The sequence below is a fragment of the Bactrocera tryoni genome, chromosome 1 (assembly GCF_016617805.1).
Source record: "Bactrocera tryoni isolate S06 chromosome 1, CSIRO_BtryS06_freeze2, whole genome shotgun sequence".
Classification (NCBI taxonomy): Eukaryota; Metazoa; Arthropoda; class Insecta; order Diptera; family Tephritidae; genus Bactrocera; species Bactrocera tryoni.
Window position 1 is genome coordinate 10278627 of NC_052499.1, and position 14074 is coordinate 10292700.

Genomic DNA, 14074 nt, shown 5'->3' on the forward strand with positions numbered 1-14074 from the left:
GCTGCCAGCTTCCAATTGCACAGGAAATCGATGACCAAACGGAAATGAAATTAGTGCGCAAATGAGAAAATTACAAGCAGATGAAAAGCGAATGCGTGCCGAGGTAAGCCATGGACGTGGCAGCCACGCCTTGAAGGCTCGGCACACCTCGCCGCTGCATGTGTGCGTGCATGTATGCGTTCAATGCAAACACGCTGCATTCGACACACGTACTACGACAAGTCGATGCATATACGAGACCTCGTATTGACCAAATTTTGGGAAAATATTTTCGTAGTATTTGCTTGCCTTTGCAGCTTCGCAATTGATATGTATAGTATAGTTATATATGTATGTACATAGGTGGTTGTTTTTCTAATTTTCTTGTGATTTTCTTTTATTTCGATTTACTTGGCAACTGTTTTCGTTTGGGCATACAAACACCGCGCAGAACTGTTGAAATTACCACAATTGCTTGAAATTGCTGCCAAATAATCGGATGCTGTAGGCTGCTAGGCATTTGCAACAGCCTGTGTGGACCGTTGGTCAGTTAATTTGGCTCGCACGTAATGCTTGAGAAAATTGCTCCAATATAATTTTATCGAAAATTGCTTGCTCCAACTTAAAAAATGAAAGCAAAACGTGTTGCCAATTTTCAATACTCAATTATAATAGGAAATTCTGCTATTATAGACACAAATGTGAACTTTTCCAGTTCTCAAGATGGCGTGCCAGAGCATTTTCTAAGAACCAATTGAGCTATATTCCAAGTAGGGGGTTTTTCTAAAGCAACGCTACAAAAGTAGACCGAAAGTGACAGTAAACGACGTCATATTTTTTACTGCTCTTTTGATATTCCTCTTCAGAAATGCTTGCCATTTTATCATGGAAAGATATACGATGCAACAATGAATCGAAATTAGTAAAACTTACTTCCGAAATTCGGAGTCAGTGGCCTCAACTTTAAGAGAGCGAATTTTGCGAACAAATCTTGGCTTACATCCTTACAAGATCAAATTGACCGATGAATTTAAAACGCTTAACCACCAGAATCGTCGTATATTCATGGATTGGGCTGAGCAACAACTTGAAAATGATCCGGATTTTCATCTTAAGCGATGAGTTGATAAGCATTTTTAGTAATGGCAGCATGAGTTTATGATTTCTCCAAATCTTACTTACTTTCGTTTTTGATTCAAAAATTTAGAGTAACTGCTTTTGTAGTACTTCGCTACTAACGATAATGCATTTTTAAAATTCATAACTTTACTTGTAGTACACGTAAAAGCAGATTTGGGCCTTTATGCTGCAAAGTATTGCATTGTTATTAGCGTGCTTACCTGCAAAGAGAAAGAAGAGAAAATTTATTTAAAAAGTGTTGGAAAGTTAAATTCAGTTAAAAAGTGCCAAAAAAAATAAAAACATTCATAAGAATATAACGTTCAGTAAGCCATGCTGAATAAATGTGAGCTAGAAGCGCCACTCAAAGCTACAGTAATGCTAACTAGTAGACTAGCATCTGAAATGTACTGCGAACAGTACTTGTATTGATTCAAAATTTTAATTTTTAGTTATGAGTTGAAGCTTAGAACTCTAAACGAGGATTGAATTTTATATTTCGGGCTTAGAGAACCATAAATCATATTAAAATCCAAAATCGCTTAATTGTTTTTCAAAATAATACGCATTCAGCTGTACACTTTTTGCATTGTCGAAAAGCTCTTGCTACCCTGTTGGAGGTATGACCCAAACATGGGTTCTAAATGCATCACCTGACTTTTCAGATATCTTTCAGACCTTCTAGCTTATTTTTTTAACAGACGGGAATAAAAGGAAATCATTTCTTGCCAAGTCTGGGGTATACGCTAAATGACTCATCAAATCGCTGTTTTGAGCGCTCAAAAGTGCAGTTGTTTCAGTTGATGTGTGAGAGTTCGCATTGTCGTGATAAAGATTGATTCCTATTCGGCGGTTTTTATCTGATTTCTTAATAAACAACTCTCAAACAAATGGTTGTGTGCCACTCAGAATTTACAAATCTGCGTTATTCTAGTATTATGGTTGCGATATGTCGAATCTTTCCAAAAAATAAGCAATCATTTGCTTGGTTGTGTTACATGCTATTGTTGGATTCGTTATCTCATCATAAAACCGCCATGCAGTCGACTGCTGTTGACTTTGGCCAATGCTTTCTATTGTATTAATATCCCCATAGGTCTCAAGCACCTGCATCAAAAGTTTCAGGAATGACAACTCATTTTGGAAAACATTCACGAAATTCGTCTTAGAGGTATTTACGATCTTCATTGAATACACGATAACATCGATAAACAATGGTCCCTGATGAAGCTTTATTGTCAAAAGAAAAATTAATTAAGTTCAACGATGTTGCTGAGCTAATCCAAATTGAAAGTTGTAAAAACAATTACGATTTGATTAAATTTTTTTTCTACATGAATATTTTAAGATACTGTAAGTAACACAAATAGCGCTCATATGTCGAAACGTACTGATCATGTACAACAACAAAAATGGCAAACTTTAAGTTAAAGGTGTGAGTTGCCAAATTGCAAAAATAGTTGAAAATAAAAAATATAACCTACGTACTAGTTACGTTTTATCACTTAAGTAACTCATGCCTAAACGTAGACAATCAACATTAAAGCGATTAAATTATGTTTTTCGAGCTAGACAATTACTTGATTATTTTGCTTGAATTGCTTTCGTTAACTTGAACAAAATAACGGGCACATATTGCATAAATTTTCAGAGAATATTAGAATGCGGACATATTGCAGCCACAATTGAAGCACAGCCCGTCGAGTACATATGTGCGACAAAGTTAATGATTGGTTGAGCCCATCAATCAACTGTGACACATGTCAAATTAAGCAGACTTTGTACACAAACTTGCACACTCACCTTAGCAGATAGGTGAGAATGTGCATAAAAATAGTAACTGCAAAATACTCTAACGATATTAGTTGGTCAAATACGAGTGAGAGCGATATGAGTGCATTTAAGTGCTCCAATAAAATTACCGACATTGCTTTAATAGCTCATTAGTGGTTACGAAATAGTACCTCTTCTTTATTTTGTAAACCAAAACAGCTGCTAGTAAAATGTGATAGATTAATATGATAAATAAAATAGTTTTATGTAACAGCTAAATAAGTTATACATATTTGGATTATTACAAAATTTTTATTAAGAAATTACTTATTATGATAATATGGTATTTTTTCGCTTAGTAAATTTAAAATATTTTCAGTTATCATTTGAGATATGAATTTTTGTAAATTTTAATGAGTCGCTGCCTCTTACAAAGAAAAAAAAAAAGGTGCGTGGAGCCCCTACGCGCGGAAGAAGTTATACTTCTTAGTGATATTCAGAAATGCATATCATTTTGTATGAAAGAAAACTAGAGCTTTTTAAATTCATAATGCAGCGTAACCATCTCTCTTTTGTACTCTTCGAATTGGGTTGTCATATTATAATTTGTATAACTTATATCATGGTGTTCAGTCAATTTCTTGTATTCATTATTGGCGTTGCATTTGTATTGCGCACAAAACTGGGCCAAAGTAAAATGAATTTTATTTTTATTTTTCTTTGCAGTTTTTCAATAAATTTAAATAAATTTAAGTAAATTTTCATGTATTTTCATTTATATTTAATTATCAATAAATTTTTTTTAAAATTATTTGCCCTAGTTGTCCATTTTATTTTCTCATGCATTTTAGTCGATTTTTGTATACATATATTATGTCGTTTGCACATTTGTCTGTATGTTTGCGAAAGCAAATGTTCTACAGAAGCATATTTCTGTACTTAAACAAAATTATTTGAACCATCGTATATTTCTTACATGCAAAACCAAACCATACTTAAGACAACGCCACGAAAGTGTCAATAGTGGTGTTGGTGGTAAGCACATAAAAAGTCAGAATGTGAACGCAGGTTCGAATCTCGACGGACTTAGTCTTTAATTTTTGCATTTTAACATCGTAATACTATACTAATAAATATTTTTCTTACTAATAGAAATTAAATTTATCACAGCAATATACCTAATATACATATACATACATCATATTGCTGTGATAAATTTCATTTCTATTAGTACGAAAAATATTTATTAGTATAGTATACGATGTTAAAAGGCATACATCTTTCTATCCTATCTTGTGTATCTGCACATGCTCATATGAATGTATGTGTATGAAAAGAGAGACGAAAGAAATAAAGTCACATAAAATAGTTGAGAATTCGCAAAAATGAAAGACAAACGAAAGAAAAATAATGCGCAAGCATACATAAGCGTACTGTACTTATTGACCGCATTATTTTTGCGTAAAACCTTGGAATTTATTCATTAAAATCACCACTCAGAAGTCGTTTTATCCGTTGTAAGCGAGCGATTTTCGAAGAAACATCATTTCTAATATGCCACAACACAATATTAGAAATGAAGTTCATAAACCTCACGCTGTCAGATAAAATGATATACCTCGTCATCGCGGGTCGATTTCCAAAAAATTTAAATGAAGACTAACTACAGAAATTATCCTGTAAAGTATAGCCTTAATTTTTCAACGGCCAACGCAGAGTATTTCAACCAAAATATACGCAAAGTAGTTGAGAATTCGCAGAAATGAAAGACATAGGAAAGAAAAAGAAGCATAATGTCAACAATGCATAAGCATACAAACATACATATGCGCACACATGTGAATATGTCACCAACCAAAAAAATTGAAACATTGTTCTACAAAAACAACAACAGCATAAGCATGGCAACATTGTGTTTTGGTAGAAAAGCCGAGCTGTGCCGAAAGAAACGGAACAAACGATCGGCGATTGTCACCCTTCGCTTGCTGCTCCGAACATCTTCGCAGACAAGGTTACGTAGATTCATATTGAGCAAGGTTGCGCAACCTGAATCTTTCGCAACCTTTTCGGGCCTCGTATAAAAGTATAACTTCAAAAAATCTGAAAGTGATAATCTCAGAAAAGTTTCCTCTGGCAGCTTTTATTATCGAACGTCAAATCTAGGAAACATACTGTTTCATCGGGGTCGGACCATAGGGAGATCGGTGTCAGATGGGTAGGGTTATCGTGGCATGTAAAGAGGTGGTTAGTGTTATGCGGGAACACGTTGCACGTACATATATTTGCTATGACGGGGTCGATTTTAGATAGGTAAGAGTTTAGCCTGCTACAGTATCCAGGACGAAGCTGCGCAAGAGTCACTTTCTATTCTTGCGGCAACTCGAGCTCTTTGTCTGCAATGTGTGGTTGTTCGGCCCCAAGTACGCCATTCAGTCCGTGAAAACGTTTATGGCTCCACTGTGAATGGCGGTCAATGCTTGTCGGAAATATATGAAAGTATCCCACCAAAGACTGCTTTGATAGGAGTTCATTTATCTTTTTAACTGGGAGCAAGTGGTCCTCACTGTGCACATGTTCGATGGGAAACATCAAGAGGCTTTCCGTTGTAGTCCGGACTGTTGTGTTCTGACATGTCTGTAGCTTCCTCGTCTGCGTTTCATTGCAACCAGGCGAACATCTTAGCCGCACTAAGTAGTAGTAGTAGTTAAGAGGGAAAGGCCGATTGAATTGTATTCATTCACGTATTTGCGCCCATGTGCTGCCGGTCGGCGACTTGAGTATTTTGTTGCGGCTTTGTACTTTGGTAATAACAGGCAGAGGCTGTCGAATGTCACACTTAAAATCTTAGGGCTATTGACAGTCGGAACGACATCGACTGCATTATTAAAATAAAGTCTGTACTCCTTAGTCTTTCTTTAGTGAATATGGTCGCTGTAGATTTAGTGGAGGAGAGTGTTAGGCTCCGTGCAGCGAGGAAGCGAGAAAGGCCGGAAAGATAGCCATTTACTTTTGGACACATGCCATCGATTCCAATGCCCAACGTCATTATCGTACAATCATTAGCGTACGAGCTGGCAGAAATTCCTTCTGGTGGTTGAGGGAGTTCATGATGTAGAAGTTAAAGAGTAAGAGTCGTCAGAAGAAAGAGTTGTATCAATCGACCAAGTGAGCGAATTTAGAACGAAAAGGAACGAAATAACGCTCAGCGGTGCAAACAATAAAATGAAGCGAACTAGAGCATAATAACCCAATAGAGAGACATGAAAAGTCAAACTTGTCTATGCTGCAGAAATGAGTCGAAGAAAGCAATGTTATTGAGGTCAATAGAATGAAGCGATGTAAAGTGAGCAGCAGTGAGAAAAAAACGGTCATTACAAAATATTGTAGGCAGAGAAAGAATGAGAAAATTGAATTTGCAAACAAAAAAACCAAAAAAAAAAAATTGATAAATAAAAAAATATTATAAAATCAAACAAAAAAGGAAAAAGACATCAAAATAATTTCGAAGAAAAAAATGCCTATAAACCAGAAAACATGCCGCTTGGAAGGAAGGGTTTAAAGATATCAAATTTAAACTAACAAAATAAATAAATTTATAAAAAGAAAATGTTTACAGAGTAACATGGAAAAAACGGCCAACAAATAAGAACCAATAAAGAAACTAAAGCAAAAGATCACAAAAAAGAGTTAAAAGGTGGAAACGAAGCGTCAGCGCCGAGAAGGATACAAAAGAACTGCCAGCGGATATTGGCTAAGGGAGGAGGACTGTTTCGTAGAATTTTCAGCTCTTGCGGGTTAGCAGGTCTGTACTGAAACAAGTGGCGCACGTGTTGAAAAATGGAAAGGAAACTAGCAAATATTTACACGGAAATGCTGTAATAAAAGATAAAGATGCAAAAGATACGCACCACTATAGCTGACGATGGCGCGCATAAAATACCGTAACTAACTGAAGAGTGCGTCTTGGGTTGCGGCGTGAAGGGTACATAGCAGCGGCAACCAGCACATGCCGCGTACCAAGACACCCAGCGACCAGAATTCTGTCGCTACAGCAACAAAAACAACTCCCAGCGCGAAAAAGGGGTGTGCGTGAGGATATGCGCGAGGAATTAAATTGTCCGTTAGCTTAAATAGCGGAAAAAGAGTGACAGTGCAAATACAACGCACGTACCGTACAACGTACGCGACGCGGTGCAGTGTCGTGAGCGAAGCCCATTCAATATGGCGTATTTAAAATGTAAACAAGCGGACATGAGCAACCAATAAAGCAAAGGCGAACCAAAAGATCAGCAGAACTTTAAGCCGGACACATGGAAAGGGTGTGCGGGCCGAGAGGAAATGTTAAATAAAAACTGTTAAACTGTGAATGTGTACTGCGTACTAAATACGGCGAAGTTATCGCGCGTGTCACGAATACGACAGCTTCTTGTACATATTTTATTGGAAAATGTCGGCTATTCGCCGCTGAATGAATGAAATGGTGAATATTGGGATGATGCTGACACTGAGGCGTAGTTGAATCGGATGTAGCAAGTCAAGCAGATAATTAGCACAATAAAATACAGTACTAAGAGACAGCAGTTGACGTTGATTAGAGACTTGCGCCCAGCAAAAGGCGTTGTACTGAAGAAGCTAGACAAGCTACAGCTATGAAGTGTGTAAGATTTCGCAAAATCTATGCTTCTGGTATTTGCTGGGTTTTATAATGCATGAGATTTAATGTTGAATTTCTAAGTTAGTATCATAGGTAAAATTAGATCTGTAATCATGTGATAATACTGATATAATTCGAGGGTTACCTGTAATATTTCAGAATCAAAGAAGAAAAACAAATATTATTCATTGAAAACCGCTTTACTTTTTTCCAAAATAATCTCTATTATCCTATATACACTTTAGCATGCATTTGAACCAATTGTCCAAGAACACCTGTACCTCTTCAGATGCCTCTTAGACCACCCAGTTTATTTTTTATATAAGGGATCAGAAAGAAGTCTTTCGGTTTTTCGGTTCTAAGTCTATAACTAGATAACTCATCAAATCGATGTCTTGAGTGCTCAAAAATTATGTTGTTTCCAATGTGTGAGAGTGCGCAATGTCGTGATGACAAGGGATCCATCTTTGGCGGTTAGTTTTCTTGATTTCTTGAAAGACAATTGGCAAACAACTGGTAGTGGACCATTCAGCATCTACTGTTCATTGACATTTTTCCAATGGTATGATTGCGACGTGTCCAGTTTTCCCAAAAAAAAAAAGAAAAAGCTGACAACAATTTGCTTGGATGTGCTTCGTGTGCGAACAACTTCGTTAGATTCAGCTCATCTTGAAATACCCACACAGTTGACTGCTGTTTAGTTTCCGGAACAAGAACTGAGTTGTTACGACTTTCACGAAATTCGTTTTGAAGTCATCAACGACCTCTATTGAATTCAAGATACCAGGGATAAACACTGCTCCTTGATGAAGCTCAAAGTTTTAAAAAATAATCGCGCAAAAATATTCTCGATGTAATGAAACTTTATGGCTGATATGAATGTTTTAAGTTACTGTAAGCAACTCAATTAAACACTGGTTCTTAATGGAGCTTCATCAAAGTTGTAAAAAATAATAGCGCAAAAATGTTCACTTTTTGACCGAGATGAATATTTTAAGTTACTGTAAACAACTTAAATAGCACTCATATGACAAAATGTTATGAGTGTGAATAACATTACAAATGCCAATTTTACGAAAAATTTTTGATTCGCCAGATTGCAAGACTAGGGTTACCAAATCCAGAAATATACATGAGTAACAAAGAGGCAATGTAGAAAACTATAATAAACAACAAAAACGGCTCTTAACCGCTACTTTGCAAGAAACACATGAAAAACTTGAACAAAAATCGAATCGAGAGAATGTTCTACGAAGTGATTGCTTTCAAGTCTCAAACATCACACAAATCCACCAACCACTAACTCTCAACTCTGCATTAGACAACTGATTTTAATGCCAAAAAGTCATACATGGAAACTATGGTTAGTGGGGCTTACACAATAACCACCACTTCTATACCTGTGTATATAAACTAAGATTCATGCCTTAAATAATTGATGCGCTTCCTCCAACACCCGACAGCGACGGCTGAAAAAATCGATTTTCCTAAAGCATATATTACATTTTACAAGGCCAACATGCGCGTGAGGAGGAAAAGGTAATAAAACTCACGGCCATAAAATATTTTGGCAACGAGTGATTACTCAGGGCGCGGTGGACAGCGCTTCAATGCGCGCCAGGATGCAGGAGCGAATAAATAAAATGCCCGTCCAGTGGTGGCAGTGGCATATCTGATAGTATCAGTGGGTCTTGGGAGGGTGTACGGAGTGTGGTTCGCTTCCGCAGTGTATTCGAATGACCGTGTTCGCTGACTGCATGGAGAATAATAAATAATACCTGCAGTATTGAGCGCACTCTTTCACTCTCCATTGTTCAACTGGCTGAGTAAGTATTTTTCTGATTTTTTTTTTCATGAAAAATAGAAATGTATTTCAATTTCGACATCGTCTTTCGCGAGCATGTACTCAGTCAGCTTTTCACGCTGCTCCTTCGGTGAATGGTTGTGTGAATTTAGTGGCTTTGAAAACATGAGCCGGAAGGCTCTAAACATGGTTGCAGTGACGTACTATATACTTCATATATGTATATTCCTCCACTTTGGTGAATTTCGGGAAAATGAATTTCATAATTTCCAGATCGCACAGTTGCACAATATCTATTACATTTCAATGCATGCTTATGTATATATTGACATATTTTCATTTTCATCACTGCATTTGATATTGGCTCGTGGTAACTTTTACTATTGTGAGTTTATTGATTTCGGTTTGGTTATTGTATAGTCCATACTTTTAGCGGATATGTTTGTTTTTCTTGTTAAAAATATGTAAAAATGTAATATACCTCCCGTCAAATGAGCTTATCAGCAGCGTAAAAAATATCTTTTCACTGCTTTTTGACGTTTCCCGCAGGATAATTTATATAAGCGCATGACCAGCAGAAATAACAACCATAAAAGAGTGGAAAGCTTGTTATCGTTAATACTGACTGCTACCGCTCAACTGAGGCGCTTTTTTTGGTTACAATCTAAACCTTTTACAAATGTTTTTTTCGTTCTTTAATGGTGATTGTAAATATTAATGGACAATCTGTCAGTTTAATAAATTTGGATTAGAAAGATGGTGGCCTCATTAACGTCGAATATTGCAGTAAAAATTTGACGGCAAAGTTGATTCCGATCGCTCAGTGTGTATGACAGCAACATATGAGCAGCCTCTTGGTGAGAAAAGGACGATGCAGTTTGTATGACAACAACATATGAGCAGCCTGGGTGGGAAAAGAACAATGCAAAATTTCAGACAAATATCTCAAAAACTGTGAGATTAGTTGGCGTATATGTAAACAAACATACAATCAACCCAATAGAACACCAATAGAACACTTTTGGGGAGTCCTTGACAAGTTGTGATTCAGTTTCCCGAAACCTTGGCGAACTTTGACAACAAGCGTGAGCACACTGGAACAAACTAATAAGCAGCATGCCTACCAGAATAAGAGCTGCTCTGCAAGCAAGGGGTGGCTGTACGAAATATGGAGGTCAACTTAAAATTAACGATCGAATAGTATTATCTTTGCATTGTTTCACATTTGGAATAAAATACGCTTTGGTTTTTAAAAATGTTAACCTCCCCTTTTGTTACTAAAAAATATTTCTATTTGATTTTGGTTTTATTTGGTCTTTTTTCCATTGAATAAGTTAACACACCGTAAACATTCTATCAATTATTTCTGGAACTGTAGCTAATTCGATTCAGTTCGACAAGTTGATCACTTATATAAACTACTTTGAGGAAAAAGTAGTAAGACTTCGTTAATAGTTTTAAAATTCTTAATTTATTTTTCAAATTCTATGTCATAACGATTTCCCCGGAGCGGTCGTTTGCATTTGCTGCTTAGCCAGAAATCAAATCACACGGAGCTAAATCAGGCGAATACGATGGTTGCGGCACGATATTGGTTAAAAATTTGGCGAAAAACTCACGAAGAATCAATGGAGTATATGACGTTGTATAATCGTGGTGCAAAAAATGAGAGTTAACGGCCTCTTTTTTCGAATAGCTTCGCGCAAACGACGCATAGCACTCAAATAGTAATGCTTGTTGGCAGCTTCGGCGATCGGAAGGCTTTCAGAGTGCACCACACCTCGAAGAAAACTTTCAACATAACCCTGATTTTTGATCTGCTTTGCGTGGTTTTTTCGGCTTTGGCACACACTTGCCATGAAATTCGACCGATTGATCGTCTGTTTTCGGGTGGTAAGCATAGATCCAAGCATCCATAGCCAGTAATAAAGTAAAGTAATGATCCTAGAACCAATCGGACTTTCACTTTTTTAAGCCCAAATTATATTTCAAAATGGTTTTCATTGATCCTTCAGATATTCTAACGATGTCAGTAAGATCTCTGACTGTTAATCGTCGATGCTCAAGGACCATTTCATTATTTTGATAATCAGTTGATGTTGATCCTGACGTGATTTGTGGTCAACGCGTTCTCAACCCTCTTTGAATAAAAGGTATCAATCAAAAACACTTGCTCGCCACAAACAATTATCACCGAAGACCTTTTCCAACATTTTGAACGGAACTTCTTAGTTGAATAATTTCACTCATCGTACAAATCGCCGAATGCACTTTATCTGCTTCAGAAAGACAAGTGTATACTAAACACTAATGACTAATTTGATGTTACATTTGGCACGGATGTCACTGACAGTCTTACTATTATATGAAAAAAAGATTTCGACAAAAGAACTTCCGCACGAAATTTAAATTGAAAAGTCTTACCTTTACAGGACCTTTGACTTTTTCTTTTGGGTGTTACAAATATTTTGGCAAACTTAATGCTGTTCAGCATATAAAACTAAGGTCTACTTAACGTGACCTCTCCGAGCCGTTCGATACCAAGGTTTCAGACAAGGCGATTCCCTATCGTGCGACTTTTTCAACTTGCTTCTGGAGAAAATAGTTCGAGCCGCAGAACTAAATAGAGAAGGTACCATCTTCTATAAGAGTGTACAGCTGCTGGCGTATGCCGATGATATTGATATCATCGGCCTCAACACCCGCGCCGTTAGTTCTTCTTTCTCCACGCTGGACAAGGAAGCAAAACAAATGGGTCTGGCAGTGAACGAGGACAAGACGAAATATCTCCTGTCATCAAACAACGGTCGTCGCACTCACGACACTCCACGTTACTATTGAGAGTCATAAGCTTTGAAATTTGTAAAGTCATTTCATCTGTCTTACGGAACCAGCGTAAACACCACCAACAATGTCAGCCTAGAAATCCAACGCAGAATAACTCTAGCCAACAGGTCTTACTTCGGACTGCAATTGAGAAGCAAAGTCCCCTCTCGACAAACAAAAACCAAACTCTATAAGTCACTCATAATTCCCGTCCTGCTATATGGTGCAGAGTCTTGGACGATATTAACAACGGATGAGTCGACGTTGCGAGTTTTCGAGAGAAAAGTTCCGCGAAAGATTTATGGTCCTTTGCGCGTTAGCCACGGCGAATACCGCATTCGATGGAACGATGAGCTGTACGAGATATACGACGACATCGACATAGTTCAGCGAATTAAAAGACAGCGGCTACGCTGGCTAGGTCATATTGTCCGGATGGACGAAAACACTCCAGCTCTGAAAGTATTCGACGCAGCACCCGCCGGGGGAAGCAGAGGAAGAGCTCCACTCCGTTGGAAGGACCAAGTGGAGAAGGACCTGGACGCTTGGAATATCCAATTGGCGCCACATAGCGAAAAGAAGAAACGACTGGCGCGCTGTTATTAACTCGGCTATAATCGCGTAAGCGGTGTCTACGCCAATTAAGAAGAAGAAGACTTAACGTAAGTTTGTATTTTGGAGGCATATTTTTCGTATATAGATTTTTTGAATAATTTTTTTTTATTGTTAATATAATTAGGAATCAACTTCATAAGTTCCCTTGATAGCGCTTTTTCCTTAAGGAAATGTCCTGATGGTATTTCTCACCATGTACGTCATTCACAGCACGCAAATTTGCCGGAAAGAAGTCCAGGTGAGCGTCCAGCGTACTTATTTATACATTATACGATAAGTTGATTTAGTAGGTCTTTGAAATTTTCCAGTTTATGGTTTACTAGAAAATGTTGGGCAATGTTCATAAAACATTTCTAGCAGTTTTTTCCTGATCTATCAATTTTTGACTTAGAACAAGTTCCGATAGAAGTAAAATTCTGATTTTCTGATCGATTTGGAAGCTTGACATAGACAATTCGACACTGTGAAAGTCTGTCGGCCGAAGTCAAGTTTTGATATCTGGTAGTGTATCTGGATTTGCTTGTTGCGTGAATGCTTTTTGTTTGAGTCAAAAAGTAGCAATCATTTGCATGATCCTTTGGGTCGGTCCCAATCATTGATTTAGCAAATGTCATATATGTATATGAGTTCTTGTTTAGCTCAACCTAACATCAGTTTCATATTCGAAATAAACTAAAATATTTAAATTCAAAAAAATAATTTAATTGAATTTAATTGAGGGCACTTTTACTATTTGGTAGCACATTGAAAATCTCTGAAATACTAAAATAAATTTGATAGCTTTATCTATTCTTCTATATTTCTTAATGATAATTAGTTTCCATTAATTAAAAACACATTGATTTAAAAATAAGTAATTAAAAATTAAAGCAAATGCTCGCCACTAGCTTAAACATAGACGATTTGTCTAAGTCCGCTCCATTTATACAGCTTGTAACTATAAGTGCCTAGTGGGTTTAAAGGATTTGTATGCTTAGCCGAAATCCTCAATGAAACTAAAAACTCAAAACACAAAGCTAAAGCATAATACACTATCTGGCTGCAACAGGCAGGGCAAATAACAGCATTCGCTTTGATTTCTCAATATAAAGAGGCACTATAAAATAAAAAAAAATTAAAAATGCTGCAAATGTGCTACTCATCAAGAAGAACTAGAGTGTAACGCCATGAAGTAGACACTCCGGAGGCGTAAAGTGTTGTGGGAAGTGTGCAAAGGATGATTGCTGCAGCTTCAACTGACTGACGAAGGCTTGCTATCATTCAATATATGTAAGTGCATAAGTGTGAACAAGTGGTTTGTGAGC

At 37.0% G+C, this 14074-nt stretch overlaps 1 protein-coding gene and 1 pseudogene across 11 annotated transcripts in view; both read right to left on the bottom strand.

Annotated features, from left to right (window-relative positions):
* The window catches only part of LOC120781839 (low-density lipoprotein receptor), a 398201-nt gene that overhangs the window by 153093 nt on the left and 231034 nt on the right, over window positions 1-14074 (bottom strand). The gene's annotated exons all lie outside the window — the stretch shown is intronic.
* LOC120767106 lies at window positions 4363-4565 on the bottom strand (annotated as a pseudogene).